We start from the raw sequence: 13866 nt of genomic DNA, 5'->3' as shown, positions 1-13866 counted from the left end.
AAACCAAACAGTAGTGGAAGTCAAAGAGGAAGACCCATCTCCCAGAAGTTCCTCACACAGCAGCTCACTTCCACTATTGCTGCAGCAGAGATCTTGCTGCAAGAGTTGCTGATAGCTGCCCTTAAGAGAGAGCCTGCTCAAGTGGCTGCAGATGACAGAAAATACAAGCTTCAGCCAGAAGCAGAACAAGGACAGAAGGACCTGGCAATCCTAGCAGGATCCACATTTCCCCACATCCCTGACCTCACTCTAAGGCCTTCTTCAAATTGCCTTCGCTGATAGTTTGTTTTACTCAATGTCTACCCAAGCTGTACCGGGGCTCTGCAACTTCATATATCATGTGAGGAAGAAGGATACAGGAAATAATGGAAGGATACAGGAAATAATGGAAATCATCGCTTCTTCAGAAGAGAAAGCCACTCCTGTGCAATCTCAATTCTTTTATGCAAAGCTTTCTAAGCTTGGAAACCACTCTCGCCTCTCTATCTGTGCAGTTCTCCACATTTTTGGTCCCTCTCTTTCTCAAGCCCCCACCCTTCCTCTGACATTTTTTATTCTTCTCATTCATTTTACAGAGAAATTCACCTCTCCCAAGTCTCTATTCCAACCTGAGCCTACAAATCCGTCATGTTTTGGGGAGTGGGTGGGAACCCTGGCTAACATAGTCCAATTTCTTACAAGAGCAGTAAATGTTTTATATATAACAATGTATTTTGGTTACTTCCACTGAGAATGTTCTTTGATTTTTCCCATATACTTTCTATCTACTCGCAAAAATTCTCTTTTACTTCTTGATGTTTATTTTGTAGAAAGCAACTACTGTGAGACTTAAACCCAAATATACCAGTATTTACATTGGATGTAAATGGACAAATGCTACAAATAAAACAAGATTGCCAGGGTATATTGAAAACCAAAGAAAACAAAAACTAATCCTTCTCAACAAAGAATAGAACAAATGGAAAAAATTAGAAAGCAAAATTAACAAGCCTGACCAAAATGACAAATCAGGAGCAGTGCACAAAACAACTATATTTTTCTATTCAATTACACAAAGAATATTTACAAAATGGATCTTAGATTGGGCCATAAAACAAATGTCCACAAATTACAATGGACTTAAATCATACAATATATATCTTAAAACTTAGTGATATTAAGAAAGGGAAAAATAACAAAAATATATTAGGAAAAAATTCATTCGTTTGGCAACAGTTTGGATCATATAAAAAGGTTACAATGACAATTACAAAATGTTTTCAGTGAGTGATAATACAAATATATATCAAAACTTGAAGATTATAATTAAAGCTCTATGTTTTCCCAACACTTCCATAGTTTGGAAGCCCAGTATCACCTGTATCCAAATCTAAGTAAATCCTCAATTTGAATTTTGAAACCATTGTAAATTGATGTTAAACTTACTAAGGGATTGATATATTGGGATGTTCATTGAGAAAAAAGCATTTGCTATGCCAGTAGATGCATACCAGGTACCAGAGGCTGTGTTAATTTCCTCAAGCAATGAAACCACATCTGGAACAGCAACTGTAATAGGAGTCAACACCTGATTAAGTTTACTGTCATTTTCCAAAATTCATCTCTTTTCTGCACAGGCCAAATAGGTGAGTTGAATGTGGATTTGTTAGAAATTACCACCTCTGTTTCTTTCAAATGCCTTATGGTGACACTAATTTCTGCATTCTCTCCAGGAATGTTGTAATGTTCTTGGTTTGCTGTTTTCCTTGGAAGAGGCAGTTTTAGTGGTTTCCACTTGGTTTTTCCTACCATAACAACCGTCACGCCATATGTCATTGAACAAATATGGGGATGCTGCCAGTTGTTGAGTACGTCTATTTCAATTATATATTCAGGAGCTTGGAGAATAACCATGTGATGGGTTCAGGGACCCACTGGACTCACTGTGAGGCACATCTCATTTAAGACATCATTGATCATGTGACTTCCTTATACTTCTACTCTCACTAGTGAAATGCAATGATGTTTTAGGTCTCTGGAAATTAGTGTTAACCCAGAGCCAGTGCCCAGAACTCCCCAAAAGACTGATTCTTTCCTTTTTCCCAAGGTAAATGGTCATAGATCTCTTTGAGGAAGGGTCAAAGAATTGAGATGGCACAGGAGTGGCTTTCTCTTCTGCAAAAGCGATGAATCTCTTTGAGGAATGGTCATAGATCTCTTTGAGGAAGATTATATAAATTTTGTCATTTAACAGAGTCCTTCCTCAAAGGACTCCCCCCCCCCCAAATTTGAAAGGTTCTGGTTCTGTAAACTTGCTCATGTCTGGAAATTGATTGAGGGGACATGACCCTAGTGTTTTGGTGATTCAAGTTGGACTTCTGTTCATTCAGCCTAGAACTTTTCTACTTAAGGAAGGCCATTTCAGTTTCTTTGGGCAAAACAGCATTAACCTCCTCACACAGGGCTGGAAAGGCTACTTCTGGAAAAAAGAACTCAATAGAATTTAGAGTTCTATGTCCCTAGCTTGATTGGAATCTTCCCCAGTGTCCTCATTCTTCATTTCAAGGTCTCATTCTTTCCCAAACAGTGCCCTCAGTTTAACAGAAGACATCTGCAATTTTGGGTATCTTGAACTTACCTCTCTCCAGTCTCCTTACAATGAAGCTAACAGTAATTTCACTCAAGGCCAAATTGCCTGGAAATTTTCCAGATATTTCCAGAGGTTTGCCTGCCTGTTGCATACGCTGTGTCTGATCCCAAAAACAAGCAGTGCAGACTCTCTCCAGCAGATGGAGCCATTAAACGAAGGTGTTCTTAGAAACGCATCATTAGAAAACTTCCTGGTTTCTCTATAGTCTTCTGAGACATTAACATCAATAACTGACTTACCCAGTATAAGTTACTGATGAGGGAGGAAAAAGAAAAAATGCAATGAGTAGATACCATATAAGAACTTAGGGAATGAGAGAAATGAATTTAACTTTAAAAACCCTGACATCAGCAGAGGCAAACTGATATGGAGCCTAGAGTATAAGAGCATGAGCTGACCTGTCCTCAGAGCTTGATGACACATTGTGGTCTCTAGTGATTCCCAGAAATAATGTGAAGGAGGTGTGTGTGCATGTTGTAGGGACTGGGGCTGAGAGGGGACAAGGAGGAAGTTTTAAGGTCCCCGCAGCCAGTCAAACTGTCTATTGATATTACTGAAACAAGACTTGTACTCAGAAACTGTGAAAACCGAGACACGAGGGTTCACAGTGAAGCCCAGACAGTGCGGTGGAGGAACAACGGTGTGCCAACATAATTTTGTGTTCTCCTTGTCCCTTACTGTATAGTGTTTCAAAGACTTATTCCATGTTGCTATACAATGTCAGTAGTGACCAATTTAGAAGTATAGTATACTAATTTGAATGATGATCTACACTTTATATTACCATTCACCTATTTTTTGGACGCATTGTTACTATTTTTTCCTACTATAAAGAAAGTTGAGTTAAAACAAAAAATGTCCCATTATTAATAATAATAAGCTTGTTAATTCATCGATTGCATGTTTTCTACTACTATAAATCAATTTTCTCAAATGCCTTTAAGAAGAAAACTGATTTGACTTTAGACACTAAACTGACTCGTGAGTCTGACAGATAAAAGAGGCCTTAAGATTAGCATTAGAATATGATCTGCTTAATCAAATTTTATGAATACAACCTCAGGTAGTATATCTATGGAATATATGTTTGTTGAATGAGTAAAAGAATAAATGAAAATATGGAAGGAATCTGGCTTTTACAGAAACAAATAAGTGAGAACTGCTCAGTAGTAATGTGATTTTTATGTTAGAAAACTATAGAGTGAGCATAACATATCAAATATTTAGCGGAAAAAATAAAAATTACCAAACTTGGGGTTCTGAAGGAATTTTCATTCAGTTTGAACATCCAATCCCTTAGCAAGTTTAACACCAATTTACAATGGTTTCAAAATTCAAATTGAGGATTTTCTGAGATTTGGATAGAGGTGATTCTGGGCTTCCAAACTATGGAAGTGTTGGGAAAACACAGAGCTTTTTTATCGCAAGTTAGATCACCATTTGTTCATCTCCACAACTCGTCTGATTCCTTGTACAGCCCAATCAAATAGTTAAATTAGCCCTAAATTTTGAAAAATGTGAAGCCTTGAAAACATATAAGTAAACTAGTCTTAACACATCTCATTTCTCAGTCTCCGTTAACCAGAGATTAAGTATACCTCCCCACTCTAAAAATAGATAGAAGAGAACTTCAAAGTGGCCCACAGATTGTGAGAATTAGGTTGTTATAATAAGAACAGCGACGACTACACAGCCAGGACTGAGGATTTGAGCTGCACCAGCTGCGCGGAGAAAAAAATGATCAAGGTACTACGTGATCAACGTGGCTCTTTTGGATACTTTTGTGAAAAAGAATTGGCTGCAGAGATGTGACTTAGAAATTCAATTCATCAAGATGCTTGGAAGAGTTGAAGTGAACAACATCTCAGATGTAAATTGAACAAACATATAGAAGACAATAGTGCAAAATAATCACAGATTTTCTTTAAACAACTCACTCTCTGGAGTCCCAACCTCAAAACAATAAAAAATCATCATTTAAATAGCACTTACTATTTGTTGAGCGTAGTTCTAAGTGCTTTAATAATATTAAATATGTTTGAAACTCATCAAAAACTACTAGATAGACACTGTTATTATTCCCATTTTAAAGAAGAAGAAACATATTCTTCTGGAGAATTTGAATAAATTTTACAAGATCTCACATCTAGTGAGTGGCAGACCTAAAATTTAAACTCAGGCAATCTGGTTTCAGAGTCCATGCTTAAATACTCAGTTATATTGTAACTAAGGGCCAGATGGTAAAGTTAGTCAAGTGAAGATAAGAGTTTTGGGGATTCTGGTCAATTTGGGCAGACACTCAAAATCAGTGTTATTACTGTTTTGTATTTAAACCTCTTATGTGACAAAAAGCCCATAATTGCAAACCAAATGCTCTGCTGTCCTTGGTATACAGTTTGCCTTGGCCCGGCATTGTGTAAACGTCATCGTGAACATCACACATACATCTTAGCCCACAAACATTAACAATAGCAATCCTTAACGATTACTTTAGTTCCGGAGGAACCATCTGTGTTTCAGAGACAGTCTGTCAGGCAAATAAAAGTTTGTAGTTTAATATATCTCAACATAGAAAATTTCATGTAAGAAATATGCTTTGGAATATTAGAAAAATAAATTTCACAACCCTTAAGGAATTGATATCCTCCATGATTTTAATAGTGAGAGCAAGATAAATAGTCATGCTTTCCTCCTAGTTCTGACTGCCAGAAATTTCGAAGTTAAATTCAATATTTAACAATCATAAGTTTGCTTAGCTTTATAACTGTATGTTAAGCTCTCTCCCTTTCTTTGGTCCTGATAACTAATAAATATTTCTAAGAGTGCATGTTCTTTTGCAAATCAACTGAAAAACTTCTAAAATAACTGTTGGTAGAAATAAATGTGGGGGTTTTTTTGTTTGTTTTATTTTTTGTTGTTAAGGCATCTCCAGGATACTTTTTCTATTAGCAGCTATCTGGACTGGGATTCATCCCAAAGTGTCTTCCAGAATATTTTAAGAGTAGGTTACTGACTGCCAAGAGCCCTATTTTACACTTATTACTCTCCCCTGAGGAAGTGCGTATTTTGCATCTCCTGTGGCACTAAGCCCAATGGTTTGAACAGAGTAGGCATTTGAATGAATTAGCTAATAATGAGTGAATGAAGTTAACATCCTCATTTTCAAGGTGTTTGGAAGCACCAGTTAAGCCTCTATTTCTCCTTTCTTTATGATTTAGGCAGAAATTCTCTAAATTCAGAGGATTCAGAATTATCTCAAGTTTCTACAAGAGTTCTAAGAGTTCATCTGAATAATTGGCCTAGGAATTGGGCCAATTACCAGCTCCAAATCTACCCTTCATTCCGTGCTCTGTTATAAGGGAGATGCACTCTGTAAATATTTCTCCCCTGCCAGCTGGCACAATGTGAAGGCACTGGAGGGACACTAGAAGAGGAAGGAGTTTCTTTCCTGACTCCAGTGTGCTTTGCTCATCAGGCTGTTGCACAGTTTTGTTTTTCTTCAGTACCCATGTACTTCAGCTGCATGTAGCACCTTTCTCTGGGCCACTCCTAACTCTACCCTCTCAGGTGCCTTCATAAGGGCGTGGTCCAAGCAAGCCCAACTGATGATGGGCTTCCCCTCACATACCCTCTGGTAGTTGTAGAGTAAGTTCCCAACTGTAGCACCTTCCTGTGGACATTTTCCCCAGCACACCAGAGGGCAGATTTTTAGATTTCTGCTGACATACTACCTCAGCTAATGTCTCTGTGATCTACTGAACCATGCTGGTGCCCTCTCTATTGAGGCCTGGATTTCAGTCCACAGTTTGGTGTGGGGCAGATCCCTTTCTTGAGTTTTCTGTCTCAGCCCAAGGGATAGTGACTGCTCCCTGTGTCTGATATTCTTGTATTCTCTAGAATTTTCTTTATCTCCTTTTAACCAATGACCTATTACTTCAATCTTCTATTAGTAATATTTTTATATCAAACTTTCCCAAATTATTGTGGATTTCAGTCCCCTGATTAGACTCTGAGTGATATAGGAATGTAGTTAAATCAACTGGAATTTTACTCGATCCATTTTGCTTACCTCCAATACCACTAGCACTTCCCTCTAATTCAGTGGTATTCAAAATTTTAAGTAATGGAATCCTCTTTAGAGACACAATCCCATGTAGAATACTAATAGGTATAGCACATGAAAAGCAGAGATGCCTGCTTGGATTTGAGTGAGGAAGGACGTCAAGGTGCCGCATGAACCTGTCCTCCCCCTCCTCCCTGCTCATTGCCCATGGTGGTCTTGAAACATCTCTCCAGAACAGGTAAGATTCTCAGGACACAATGTCTTAGTCTGTTTAGGCTACTGTAACAAAATACCATAGATTGAGTGGCTTATAAACAACAGAGATTTATTTCTCACAATTCTGGAGGATGGAAGTCCGAGATCAAGACACCAGCATGATCGGGTGATGTCCTTTTTCTGGGTCACAGACTTCTGGTTGTATCCTCACATGGTAGAAAGGGCTAGAGAGCTCTGTGGCGTTTCTTTTATAAGATACTAGTTCCTTTCAAGAGGACTTCACCCTCATGATCTAAGCACCTCCCAAAGACCCCATCTCCAAACACCATCACATTAGACGTTAGGATTTCAACATATGAGTTTTGGGGCACACAAACATTCAGACCACAGCACACAGCTTGAGAAACAGAACTCTGTATCTATCTTGTGTATGATAAAGTGAGGACTCTTCCTCCAAATTTTAAAAATTCTGTTAGCATATTCCTTATAGCCAGTGTATACTGGATGGATATCTAGTTTCTGTCTTATTCAAGAAATGGAATAATGTGCTTTTAGAATTATCCAGTTATCCAGTCCTGGAGCAATAGGATAAAATCACAGGAACTTAGGGATCTCTGAAGGAAATGTCTTTTGTTCTATTAAACCAAGGAGTTGACTGATAATGAGAGAATGGAATGGAATGAGATGGGATGTTTACGGGGTAGATTTCTAACCTCAGTTCTCAGGAATGAAAAACATAACTTCTGGTTTTACTTCTTGCACAGCAGACAATGAAACTGCCATTGTCTCTCTGGAAAATCCCTGTTCTTATTGCGGCAGAAAGGGAAACAAGGAGAGGCAGCTTTTTCCTTTCATAGAGGTCTACAGTAACACTACTTTCTCTGTGGAGTCCTCAGTCTAAAAGGTCCTCATCTCAAGTCTGCACATTAATTTAAGATTATCCAGCCTTTAATTCAGAGAATGATGGAATATGAACTACACTGCAGCAATCTCATTCTACGGCATTAATGTAAGAGGACGGTACTCTGCCAAGCCTATCAATATTCTGAAGAAAAGTGGAATGAAACTAGCTATTTATCTTCACAACTGCTTGCTTTTTTCTGAAATCGACAGGAAATAAACCTGATTTTCAAAACTGCTATGGAGAATGCTGAGGATGTAGTGATCATCAGTACAGATTTGGTGTTCTGGGAGAATTTCATGGAAGGAGGAAAGTATAAAGAATGTCACATATGTAATAGATCATTCTCCTGAGTCTTCCATGGAATTGGTACTTTCTGGAAACAAGAAAAAAGCTTTCATTTTGTTTGTTAGCAGACTTGTTGTTTATGTAAAATGTGATCATCCACAAAAATAAAAACCAAACAAAAAGCACTTTTCCCCAGTTCTTATTATAAAGAGAACTATAACAAGAGGGTTTATGTAAAGTAATTTCCAGACTATGCATTGATTATTTCCAATTTGAGATACCACATTTAAAAAGCCAATGACACAATTTTCTAAGTAGGGGTACAATTAAAACAAATGAGCTTCAGATTGTTGAACACAAAAGTCCAAATTGTCAGTTGAGTTTATGAGTTGAGAATGTAACTAAACAGAGCTGGCAAACTCAAAAATCTACAAAGATCAGGACGTCACATGAGTGAAGAGGCTTAGTAAGGACTGTGGCAAACTGAAGAACACATACACCATATCAGCGGTTGCAGGTAGAGTTAACTATGGCTGAGCTTCCATTCAGAGATTATGGTATAATTGGTCAGAAGAGGGACCCAGGCATGTGTGTGTTTGGAAATCAAAGTGTTTCTAATGCAACCAGATTTGGGGAACCCTGCACTATTCCATTCTAGCCCTCAGCTCCCCTAAATTACCGCTAGGATGGATTATAGGCCCAGTGATGATGGATAGTCCAGCATTTCAGGAAACTCAGCTTTTTGTGTGACAGCTTTTGATTTTTAAATGTCATCAAATGATACGTAATGTTTTTTTAAAACATTGTTTAGGCAAACAAAGGAAGTATAAAAGCTGAATCCAATCCATAGATCACCAGTTTGTAACTTTTGCCATGGAGACTTTTTTTCCTAAAGAGATAAAAAATATTCAAAGGAGAATTTGACTTTTGAAGAGGAGAACAGTAGAAAAAAACATAAGTTTTGGAATCAGACGACCTAGTTTTAGCTGTGTGAAACTGAGTTGTATAAACTTTTGATTCCTGATCTGTAAAATGCATATAATAAAATATGGTCTACCTATAAAACACAGGAGTTTCATGAGGATCGATTATGCAATACCTGGGAAAGCAGATTATTTAATCAGCTCTGGCTTCAGGCTGGATGTGGGGACTCAATTGGTTTCTTCAGGGGTCTGTATTTCTTTTTATCTTTTCATTTTCATTTCCTGTGAATCTGGGCTTTATTGTAGGTTGCTTTCTCCATGAGACTTGAAAACTAGCATAGAGACTTTTTAAACCTCCTGATCCTAGAGAAAGAGAGAGACTTTCCCTCTCCCAGTGTCCATATATTAAATATCAGGTACGACACTTAAGAAAGACTTAGTTCTAGGACACTATCCAGTTCTGAAATAATTTTTGTGTTATGAGAAATGGAAAACTCTAATTAGTTGATCTGGTTTGTGTGCATAACCCTTGGTCACTGTGGCAGGAAGGGAGCACCATACATGACAGTCCCAATGGGTACAGATTAGGTTTGGGAGAGATTTTTCCCAAAGGAAAATGAAAATGCTGAAAGCTATTACCAGATAATATGTGCCTGTGAAAAAATAAGAAATAAATATTTAGTACAGAGGGTTATTAAAGAAATGACTTCAAACGCTGTGCAAGAAAAATTACTGTGTAGCAGAGTTACAATTAGTCTTTCCATGTCCACTAAGAAAGAAAGAAAGAAATTTGATTTGATTTTCTTTCTCCGATTTTGAAAAGAAAAATATCTAAACATGAGGAACAAGTGCGAAATATACTTTTCCAAAACTTTGACAAATTTTTTTTAGGTTTCGGGTTTCACACCACACTTTTGACCTCAAACTTAGTTTCCCTTTTGGAAAAGAGGAAGAGGTAAAGAAAAGCACAGATTCAAGAATCTTGTCACTCTTATTCAGGGCCCATCATCGTCTGGATCATCTTAACTTATATACAACTTCTCCTCAATGTAAACCTACACTCCAGCTAGGCCACTCACTTTCCTGTTAATTAAAAAAGACAGCCATAATTATTCCAACAGGAAGGGGCTGCGGCCTTTGCCGAGGTCTGGATTAGAAGAACAGTTGTTCCAGAGATGATAAGAAATCATGATCTATAAACAGGTGGCAGAAGCACCTGCTCCCTCCAGGAAACAGAAGCCAAGTAGCAAAGGAAAATTACAACACTAAATGAAGGCCCCACTTCAGGAGAACGTTAACTCTATCCTGTCGCTCCAAGATGTATATTTGGGCCTGAATTTGGGGCCACTAAGATATTGGTAGAAACAGCTTCTGGGAGAGGAAAAGACCTTCATCTGTAATAGCATTAGCCTGGGGTCAAGTTATGAAGGCGCTCAGGATGACAAAAACAGCAAGAAGGACAAAAATAATTGTTACTTTCACATGAAGGATCCACATCTCTATATCTTCCTTGCTATCAGTGTCAATTATCTGATAGAATGAAGCCAGCTGATACAAATTCGCTTGTACAGACAGCATCCTCCCCCTCTTTCAAAGACTCAGGGTTCATATGTTCTATTCTTCCATCTCCAACCACAAAAACAGGAGATAGGATCCTTGATTACCCAAAGGTCAATGCTGTGAAGTAAGAAATGCTCAGCTCCTGTACTAAACAGATAAAATCTACTTCCATTATACTTTTATAATGAGAAAATAAACACATAAAAAATAAAAATTTTGTCTGCTTTCAAGTATATCAATCAAGCAATCTAGTACCATTTTGTGAATTGGTAAATAGCCCTCCACACATTAAATGTCTTAATGAATGCTGAGTTAAAGAAAACTAAAATAATTAGTATTCATAACAATAGACTTGGGGCTAAAGAAAAAAATAAATTATTTCATAATCTATACATGGGGTTTAAAACTCAGTGCAGTGGATATTGTCTTAGAAAATCGGATGTGAGGCATTTATTTATATATATGTTAAGTCTTAAATGTAAAAGTTAAAGTTATCTAGAAAAATTTGCTATGTACAAAATGCTTAATTCTATGTTAATAAGTAAATAAGTAAATACTTTTTGTTATAAAACAAAATTAAAAATCATTATGTCAAAATGAAAATACTATCTTTGTTATACTGTGAGATAGTTGTTGCATTGTGTCAGTGAAGATTAACCTTTCACTATGTTCAGTTGCTCTGAAAGAATCCACAGTACCCATAAATACAAATGTAATGATAAAAACTTCTCTCTTCTTAGCAATTTATTCATTTATAGATAGGAACTGAAATTGTGCAAAATAAGTTTAATTGAATTGTTGTTGAAGGGAAGTTAGCCTTGGCCTGGGACTCAGGTTTCACGGTAGAAGGAAGCCACACTGCCTAATAAAGCAGTGAGAACAAGGGAAAAGAGACCAAAGAAAGCAATTTTCTTTTGCTACTTGGTTTCCTTGCAACATATTAGGGAAAATGTACAAAGAATCTTGTATAAAAAGTGAAACAGAGTTTTGGGGGGAGTAAAAGTTAATTATAAAATAACATGAATAATATGATATCACTATATAAAATATTTGTCTTTTCTTCACATATATTCTTATTCCACATGCTATTTGTGCGCCATTTCTTCCATACCCAAAGCTCGTGCTGACTCATACACGCTGACAATTTCAAGCCACTAACTTTGATTAATATCTCTTGCCTAAAATCTAGAATCCTGTATACAAATGCCTACAAGACAACTTCACCTAGATGTTCAGAGAGAGTTTAACAGCAATGTACCCCAAAATAAACTAATGATATTATTCAATTAAATATATTTCATCTGTGTTTCTGATCTTAGCTGCAGAAACTGCTAGCACCAATGGAAAACATTTTTGGCTCCATCAATACACTGAAACCTAAATATCACCCCCACCTCAGACTGACTTCTCCACTCCCCCTGCTTCTGTGCATACATAACCCCCTCCTCACGATTTGAGTTGGGTGCATCCAACTGAACCTATTCCACATGTCCCTCAGCACCCCCAGTTGCAGGGAAGGCTGGGAAGGTAAAAAGCTTTTTTAGTTCCTACAGTGGGAGAAGAGCTTGCCTACCATTGGACTAATGTGAAGAACTGCCTAAGCAAAAGAAAGTGGCTCAGTTGCTGCACATCTGAAATAATGACAAATAAATATCCACCACACTGTATTTCTCTGGTCGTCCAAGTCAAATGCCTGGAAGTTATCCTACAATTGTCTGTCTCTAGGTTTAAATATTTGATGGGTTGTGTCTCATTGGGAACAAAGGAAAGTGGAGTAGAGAGCCTTAGTATGACATTAAATAAGGTAAATAGAGAGACAAATTTTAAGAGAAAGGCATGTAAAGATAACTGATGAGTGGAAATCCAGGTCCTAAGGCTTCCAACAACTGATAAAGATCTCTCACACGAATGAAGCTGTCCAAGGGGCTGGTGAAAGGGATGACTCAGAAAAATAATAAAAACAGATACACAAGCACATATACACACACATAATACCAGATTTTTGCATATGGTTCATGAATCCCTTGAAGTTCAAAAACTTAGTTTGTAACATATACTTTTGTACATTTTCTTTTAAAACAAAAAAGAATCACAGTACCTAGTACAGTATTATGTTGCATGATTTCAAAAGAATTTCTAGTCTTGACTATAATTTCTATATTCAGTACTGAGGAATTTAAGTCTCATATAGAATTAAGAAATTAATCTTGTAAATTAGAGTTGATGAAAATAAATTGCATTGATTTTTTTTTCCCATGAGCAAAAAAGAAATCTCAAATAGCAATGATTGGGTGTGGTAAACAAAAGCAATATTAATTCTGAAAATACAAAAGGTGATGTAACTGAAGTGACAAAACTACCTCCTCTAACATTTTATAATATACTTTTCACCTTCAGTAGCTACTGTATTCTCTGGTTAACGTTAAGAGGAAGATGAAAGAACTTGAGCAACAATAGTCTTTCCCTTGACATGGACTAAAATTCTTTATCCTGGAAGATTTTTTTTTTTTTTTTTAAAGATTTTATTTTTTCCTTTTTCTCCCCAAAGCCCCCCAGTACATAGTTGTATATTCTTCGTTGTGGGTCCTTCTAGCTGTAGCATGTGGGACGCTGCCTCAGCGTGGTTTGATGAGCAGTGCCATGTCCGTGCCCAGGATTCGAACCAACGAAACACTGGGCCGCCTGCAGCGGAGCGCACAGACTTAACCACTCGGCCACGGGGCCAGCCCCTATCCTGGAAGATTTTATATACTGATTATTTCAAACAATATTTATTTAATAAGAGAAAGAAGATATACTCACATAAAAACATAACTAATAGCTAATGTATATATGAAGAGTTCCAAATACTTTCTATCAAAACTCAGAGAAGGCATAGCTATTTTAAAGGCAAATTAGAATGTGAATAAGTAGAAGGAAGGAGAATGACATTCCCAACAGAATGGGAAAGAGTTAAGGTTCCTGCTTTAATGTCCCAGCGTGCTTCCAGTTTGGTCAGTTCCTTAGGCTTCCCCACTTCTCATCCATGCACTTGGCTTTTGGCTTTTTTCATTAGGTGATTATGTTTTCCTTTTTTTCTCTCGTAGACAAAGACTCGTGGTTAGGTTTGGATTTTTTCAGGCTCTGAAGTTCTTGGTTGCTAGTTATGGCCTCAGCCCCTCCCATTCCCTAATATGGCTGTAAATATGAGTCATTTCTTATTGTTGCTTCAGACTAGATCCTACAGAGGACAGGGAATCCTGAGAGTTAAACTGATGAGCTAACATAATTTCCCATGTTGGTCATC

The sequence above is a fragment of the Equus asinus genome, chromosome 22 (genome assembly GCF_041296235.1).
Source record: "Equus asinus isolate D_3611 breed Donkey chromosome 22, EquAss-T2T_v2, whole genome shotgun sequence".
Classification (NCBI taxonomy): domain Eukaryota; kingdom Metazoa; phylum Chordata; class Mammalia; order Perissodactyla; family Equidae; genus Equus; species Equus asinus.
This window is presented reverse-complemented; position numbering follows the sequence as displayed.